This window comes from Triticum aestivum, chromosome 6D (assembly GCF_018294505.1).
Source record: "Triticum aestivum cultivar Chinese Spring chromosome 6D, IWGSC CS RefSeq v2.1, whole genome shotgun sequence".
In the NCBI taxonomy this organism is placed as follows: Eukaryota; Viridiplantae; Streptophyta; class Magnoliopsida; order Poales; family Poaceae; genus Triticum; species Triticum aestivum.
Window position 1 is genome coordinate 471,344,512 of NC_057811.1, and position 8,576 is coordinate 471,353,087.

Below are 8,576 nucleotides of genomic sequence, written 5' to 3' on the forward strand. Positions count from 1 at the left end.
TGCAACCACATATAACAGTGCCAAGTTAGAGGGAGCACCTGTGATGGTGCACTAGGGGAGACGTGCTCATCACCAACACAGCTACGTTGAGTGTCTATGCATGTGTTGTCTTGGAAATCATCTTGGGGGGATGGAGGAGTAGAATCTGTAGAGGCCCTCCATTTGGAAGGAGCACCTTCATCCGCTGCCTTGCTAACTTCCTTCCGCTTTATTGATTTTGAATTGTCAAGTAAAACCGACAAGAAAAAGCAATAAAATTCACTCTTCAGAACTCATTCGTGCATGATACTGACAATCACTACTTTGATGTAAGGCAAACACATGATTCCAGGATGGAATAATACGAAAAACAGGACGGCATGGCATATTCACAACTGTTTGTGTAAACTAAGCAGAAACCATTTCACCAAATAAGAAGCAATGCAAGCTAGACACCACGTGAAAGATGCAACCAATATGACTCTGCCAAGTTAAAAGTGTCCCATCATAAATGGCATTTCAACAAATTAGAAGCAGCGCATGCTATAAATCATATCAAAGATGCAACTAATATCACACTGCATATACTGAAGGTGTCTCGTCATATTGATTTATGCGGGATACAAAAAACAATAGTTTTATGTGAGGACATGCTTAATAGACAGATGTACTATGTACTAAATACAGGAAGGCATGTCACATTAACAGGTATAATGTATAAGCTAAGCAGAATAGCACATGCAGTTTAACCAGATTGGAAGAATTACAATCTAGACACCATATGCAACATGCAACCACATATCACGCTGCCAAGTTAGAGCAAGCACCTGCGATGCTAGTGTAGGGGAAATGCGGTAATCAACTACAGAGCTACGTTCACTATCTTCATCTAGCCTTGCTGTTTCTTGAGAATCATGTCGGGAGGCTGACGCTGCATTCTTTAAATGAGGAGTATTCCGCTTGCCTGACTGCCTCATCATAAGTGATTGATGAGGGATACACAAGAACATTAGTTTGATGTAAGAACATGGTTAATACACAGATGTACTAGTATGTACCAAAAACAGAAAGGCATGTCATATTCAAAGGTATAATGTGTAAGCTAAGCAGATGCAATTTAACCAAATTGGAAGCAATACAAGCTAGACATCCGGCTGGAGTGGTGAGCATGATCATCTAGGACCTGAGAGCCTGGTGGGAGGCGGGCTGCTTCGCCACCATCGCGGCTTTTTAGTTGGCTTCCAGGTGATGCCTCTCTTTGCTGGGCTTGTCACTGGCTCGGCCAGTGCCCTGACTAGCTATTTGTCTTCTGGTGCTCACGGGATGGTGGTTCATGTAAAAAATATCTTTCCTTATCTTAATAAAGACCGACTTCGGCCTTTCGAATACAAGCTAGACACCATATGGAACATGCAACCACATATGACACCGTGAAGTTAAAGCAAGCACCTGGGATGGTGGTTCATGGCGAGCGAGATCATCAACTCCAGAGCTACGTTCCCCGTCTCCATCTGCTGACACTACACCCTTTATAGTCTTGAAACGTGTCTGGCTTAGCCGCGTACCACGCTGGAGCGACTTCTCTCTTATCTTTTCTGCTTCTGTCAAGGCAGGGTCTGAAATACCCTTGCATAAAAACACAATAGTGAGAGTATGGGTGAAGTGTGTGCAGAACTAGTGCACTGTAAAAGTAGCAGATAGCAGGTGGCTGAAAAATAAATGACAGGAGACATATGATAGCTCTACAACATTGCATGGCAAACAAAATTAGATTCTACTCCGTATGATTTTCTAATATATGAGCACAGGAAATGCAGGTACTCCTCCAGCACACCACCACATGTGGTCATGTCAAGATAACAGTCGACTGAAAATAAATAGGTCAGTCGATTTTTTAATGAACCGTCCGATCTATAAGGAACGGGCAGATGGCCTTCGTCTACCTCCCGCCAGTCACTGTTGACGATCTTTCTCGAACCGCCAGCGACCACCGGCCCAGACCCCTGCCTCCGCCGCCCCGCCCTCCCCTCGACCTCACACCACCGCCGTGCTTGGCAGCGCCCCCAGGCCATCCCTTTAATCCCGGCCGACCTCTAGATCGGGCGCCAGTAGCTCTAGGCCCCACACACCCCTAAGATAAACACCGAGGCGCTGCTTCCCCGGCGTAATAGGCGGACTAGCGCCTGTTACGCCGGGGAATGCTTCCGTTAATTGGGAATCAACTGACCAGGAATTGAAATTCAGGGGGGCGATGGACCTCTAGCTAAGGTGAAATAGTATATGAGGAGAAACCTTGTGCATCGCGAGTTTCTAGGAACATCTAGTATCAAGAAGAAGCGGTCAACTAGTGTCTTCTGTGGGATGAATACCGTGCAAGCAGACACGTAAGATTTGCACGAATAAGGGAAGAGGAGTACCCTTAGCGGTCAACTAGTGTCCTCCATATGTCGCGGCGATCTTGTTTTTTCTCCCGGGGGAACCGATGTTTTGGAGAATCGTGGATTCTTGGACAAACCCATGGCAAAATTGTTGACTGTGTTGCCGTGGCCGTATGTCGGCGGAGGGGAAGCAGATCCGAGGCGGCAAAGGACGGTGTAGCAGGAACAGCTCCGGTGCGGTGGAGGGTGGCGAAGTTGGAGCGGCAGCGGTGAGGCGCAGGACGGCGTGGTTGAACTGGCTCGGGTACGGACGGCTCGGCCTCGGCTTCAACAACTAGCCATGGAGGGCGTTGCGGTTGAGGTTGCGGTGGACGACGACATCGGGGTATCGGCTCCGGCGTGATGGAGGACGGCGGCGGTTGATGGGTGGAATGGGGTGGCGGACGGAGGACGCCGGGGTTTCGCGGCTGGTGGAGAGGTAGTTTTTGCGCCCACGGAGTACGAATGGGGAATCGGAGGGGTGGGCGGGGGGGGGAGGGGGAGAAGCATGTTTCAGTCTGGGACGCGCTTGTTTTTGGCTTTTTTGAACAGAAGATGGGACGCGCTTGTTTGAAATTTGGGGAAAGTACAAACTTTGCCCCCCTCTTAAATTTCGGACCTACTGCGGGTCGGGGGTAGGATGGTAATCCCAGGTGTCCCAAATAGTGGGCGGGAGCGATTTCGGCCGCGCGCATGTGTGCTTAGGCGGCCATTGTGTATGAATGTTTTTCGGAGGCGGTTGCGTGGCGTCTAGATGAAGCTACAAACCTACCCCGGTTTAGACCTTTGGACGTCGGGCCGGTAGGTTTCACGGGTCGGAGTTATTAGAAAAGTAATTTCCTTGTACTACCAAACATTGGTCTCACGCGGTTTCGGGCGAGTAGAGGCTCTTTTGGCGCTTCGTTCGAAATTTTGAAACACAAGCATTCACGTTTAGAGTACTCTTGAACTTTGAGGATTGACCTAAATAGACAACGTTAAATTTGACCTTGTATGTTTGAAAACCTCATTAAATTATCCGCTTCTTTTTGAAATTTTGACACTTGAAAATCCTATAACTACGATTATTTTGGAATGGAGGAGCTAAATTAGAATCTATTTTGTACACGACTACATATGCTATTATGTACAAAATCAGAGCAAAGATTGGTGCCCCCATAATTTAGGTATGATTTACAAACGCCATGATATCAAATTCAAATAATTGAATGGACTTCATGTTGAATTCGATTTTTTAAACCACCTTAAGTTGAATTCAAATGTATGCTAGTTCATAGGTAGCTATTTATAATGTTCATTGTGTAACTTTCGTATGTATAATGTGCTTTACACACACAACATGAACTATACTCACGTTTATATTCGATTGCTAAAGCGATGCATTGTCTGGAGTTCAAAATACTAACTATGTGGATCAATTGTGTCGAATAATAACATAGACATGCTCAAATTCGATAGAATCTAGATGTCTGATGGATCAATGACCGTTCCTTACGCGAATTGCAAATATCATGATCCCATCCTAATATTTGGATACAATTTATATCTTTAATCAATGTGTACAGCAGTCTTGTACGTGTAGTTTCAGTCTCCATCGGTGGTCTCTCACACATGCTCACACACTCTCTCCCGAGGTGTCTTTCTCGCACACATGCTCTCGATATAACCCTCCCTCCCTCTCGTAACCATTTACGACTGTTTTCACTAACCTTTATCACAAGCACTCTTCCTCTCGCAAGCATACACACGCACAATCCCCATCGACCCTTTCTATATACATAGACCTGCCTACGTGTCTCCTGTACGCACATTATCTTTAGGCATGTCTCTCACGCATTGTCTCACACCTCTCTTCCTAATCGACGAGTATGATTCTAGCAGAGCATTCTGTAGGATGCCCCTTAAAGTTAGGTTGGATGAATAGTAATATCAGAGATAAAGGGGTTACCTTAGTCCGAGAACCTAGGGTTACAAATCCTAGCCGGCTTTGTCAGTGGACATAGAGTCCTTCACAATTATGCTATCTTTGTCTTGTACGACTAGTCATCCATGGGTCTCCCTAAATGCGTCACGGGCCGACCAATGTGGCGCGGGACGGAACCGAACGAAGGGCCTCACCTCGACCCACCGGACCTCACGCGGTGACACACCCTCTGCCCCCATGTCTCGTTATCTTCTCACACCCACACATACCAACACAGACACCACACACAAAAAATATATTCTCCTGGTGCCTCTATCCACTCCCCCCTTGCATATACACACTCAAGGGAATCTCTCGCCGTGACGTCATATTCGTCTCTCTCTCTCTAGACCACTCTCATTTCTCGTGCTATCTCTCCCACGCCCCCCTGTCGGCCCCTCTATCCATGCCTCTCTCGAATACGTAATACACACACATACCTCTCTAGGCCCTGCCAAATGCATCAACTACACATTCACACATGTTACATCACGTACCCCATTGATCTAAAAAGCCCTCTCTTCACGTTTATTTCGCATACAACATTCCTTTTGAATAAAGTGTGGCCAAAAAAATATTTTAGAATTTCTACATATATACAACATTACAAAGTTATATGGAGGAGTATGAACGCTTGCATTGCATGGTGCCCACAATGATATTTATTCCGCACTGTGAATTTGTATATTTTTATACTATATATAAAGTTAGTCATAATAAAGAGAAACGAAGAGCATCTCTCTCTCCATCGCATACCCCCCCTCTACGCCCCTTTCAGGTACGCACACAAACTATCTCCAGGTCCTCTAAAAGTAAGCCCCCAGCACATTCACGCATGTTTCATCTTTCTCTCGCGATATATACAGTGACGATCATTGTATTTGAAGCGAAAGCACGATACGTACATTGGACTTCAGAATCCACTCATTACGGTCACCATTTACGTTTTGTGGTTATTATACAGTCACGGGCTCACCGTACAACTCTGTATTTGCTCAAGACACGACTAGTTGACCAGTTAAACGCTCCACGTGGCACCTCTAGTGTTGCATCACATTATCTCACTACCATCGGGCCCACCTGTCGGCTTGTATCTACTCTACATCTACACTCTTATAAAATACTAGCAAGATGCCCATGCGTTGCACGGAACATCAAGATGCATTTGTATGAGTAGTTTATCTTGTGGGAGAAAAGGATGAACAAGGGAAGGCCTTATTTGCAAGTGTGGAGAGGGGTGTGGGTATCTTTTTGCAAAATTGCCATAGTTTCCTTCCTATCCGTCAAATATAGATCGGACGGCCTATATTGCAGGATGGCAGGCACACGATCATCACCGACTATGCTTTTTATAAGAGTAGGGATAAAATACACTCTTATAAAAAACAGAGTTGGTGATGATGGTGTGCCTGCCAGCCTGTAATATACGCCGTCCGATTTATATCTGACGGATAGGAAAGAAACTATGACAATTTTGCCTAAGATGTACCCACACACCTCTCCACATTTGCAAATAAGGCCTTCCCTCGTTCATCCTTTTCTCTCACAAGATAAACTAGTCATACAAATGCATCTTGATGTTACGTGCAACGCACGGGCATCTTGCTAGTAAGAATGAAAACAAATGACAAAAAAATATTGGACGGTGGTTCGAAGTCATGACCGCGGGCACAGCGGACAAGGTGGCCTTGTATTGGTGTGTTGAGCCATCTGTTTTAACACACAGGAGCTGGTGTGGTGATTATACACACACGCACGCATGCACACGAACTGCATGCACGCAACACTCACACGAACACATGCACCCACGCACACACGCAACACTCACACGTACACACGCAGCCACGCACGCACGCAACACTCACACGCACACACACACGCACGCATGCATGCACACACCAGTACACCACACGACCAACACACACTCTCACGCTCAAGTGCTCAACCTACACGTGCATGCGCACACATCAGGCCCTGACAGACACATACACAACCAGGTGATTCCCGCGCACGGGGTGGAGTCTTGTCGCGCCTGCGTAAATTTGTGTTTATCTGACCTTTTCCCTATGCGAACTGACAGGTGGGACCCACAAGGAACATGGTCAATTTAACTAGTCAACATGGTGCTACGCAGACTATTTGGCCGGTCAACAGAGTGCAATCCGATGCTGAACCGTGAGAAAGTGACCGTATAATCACCGCAAAACGTATATAGTGACCGTAATCAGCTTATTCTGAAGTTCGGTGAACGTATTATGCTTTTCTCTATGTAGGCCCTCCAAAACTACATCTCTACACGTTCTCGCATGTTACATCTAACAACTATGCAATACAACACTACTACGACACTCTAACACAATAAATCATATGTGTTTTTAGTTTTACTAGATATCATATTGTTACTTAATTATTCAGTTTGCATACATTAAAATTGCCTTTGAAATGTATGGCCAGTATCATATACCGTGCGGGAAAAATCCTGCCCTTTCCAATTTAATCGGGTTTGTATCGATGGATCGTGCGAAACAGCAAAACTATAGTAATATATACAGTACAAGTGACAGTTCACTGGGCCGTCGTGTCGTGTACTCCTCCATTGTAAGAGTGGAGCGCTCGCTTTCATAAATCTTCTAGTCCCTTTCGCCGACATATGGGGCATCAAGCTACCGGGTCCACGTGCCATACCGGAATACAGTGCAGAGCAGCCGGGGTGAAGCACTGATACGTCCATTTTGCATCATGCTTTTATATCGATATTTATTGCATTATGGGCTGTTATTACACATTATGTCACAATACTTATGCCTATTCTCTCTTATTTTACAAGGTTTACATAAAGAGGGAGAAAGCCGGCAGCTGGAATTCTGGGCTGGAAAAGGAGCAAATATTAGAGACCTATTCTGCACAACTCCAAAAGTCCTGAAACTCCACGGAAGTTATTTTTGGAAATAATAAAAAATATTGAGTGGAAGAAATACCAGAGGGGGCCACCCACCAGGCACGAGGGTGGGGGCGTGCCCTACCCCCCTGGGCGCGCCCCCTGCCTCGTGGGCCCCCTGGTGGCCCTCCGGTGGCCATCTTCTGCTATATGAAGTCTTTCGTCCGAAGAAAAATCATAAGCAACCTTTCGGGACGAGACTCCACTGCCATGAGGCGGAACCTTGGTGGAACCAATCTAGGGCTCTGGCGGAGCTGTTCTGCCGGGGACACTTCCCTCCGGGAGGGGGAAATCATCGCCATCGTCATCACCAACGCTCCTCTCATTGGGAGGGGGACAATCTCCATCAACATCTTCACCAGCACCATCTCCTCTCAAACCCTAGTTCATCTCTTGTATCCAATTCTTGTCTCTAAGTCTGAGATTGGTACCTGTAGGTTGCTAGTAGTGTTGATTACTCCTTGTAGTTGATGCTAGTTGGTTTATTTGGTGGAAGATCATATGTTCAGATCCATTATGCATATTAATACTCCTCAGATTATGAACATGAATATGCTTTGTGAGTAGTTACGTTTGTTCCTGAGGACATGGGAGAAGTCTTGCTATTAGTAGTCATGTGAATTTGGCATTCGTTCGATATTTTGATAAGATGTATGTTGTCTCTCCTCTAGTGGTGTTATGTGAACGTTGACTACATGACACTTCACCATTATTTGGGCCTAGAGGAAGGCATTGGGAAGTAATAAGTAGATGATGGGTTGCTAGAGTGACAGAAGCTTAAACCCTAGTTTATGTGTTGCTTCGTAAGGGGCTGATTTGGATCCATATGTTTCATGCTATGGTTAGGTTTACCTTAATACTTCTTTTGTAGTTGCGGATGCTTGCAATAGGAGTTAATCATAAGTGGGATGCTTGTCCAAGTAAGGACAGCACCCAAGCACTGGTCCACCCACATATCAAATTATCAAAGTACCAAACGCGAATCATATGAACGTGATGAAAACTAGCTTGACGATAATTCCCATGTGTCCTCGGGAGCGCTTTTCTCTATATAAGAGTTTGTCCAGGCTTGTCCTTTGCTACAAAAAGGATTGGGCCACCTTGCTGCACTTTATTTACTTTTGTTACTTGTTTCTCATTATAAATTATCTTATCACAAAACTATCTGTTACCTATAATTTCAGTGCTTGCAGAAAATACCTTGCTGAAAACCGCTTATCATTTCCTTCTGCTCCTCGTTGGGCTCGACACTCTTACTTATCAAAAGTACTACGATAGA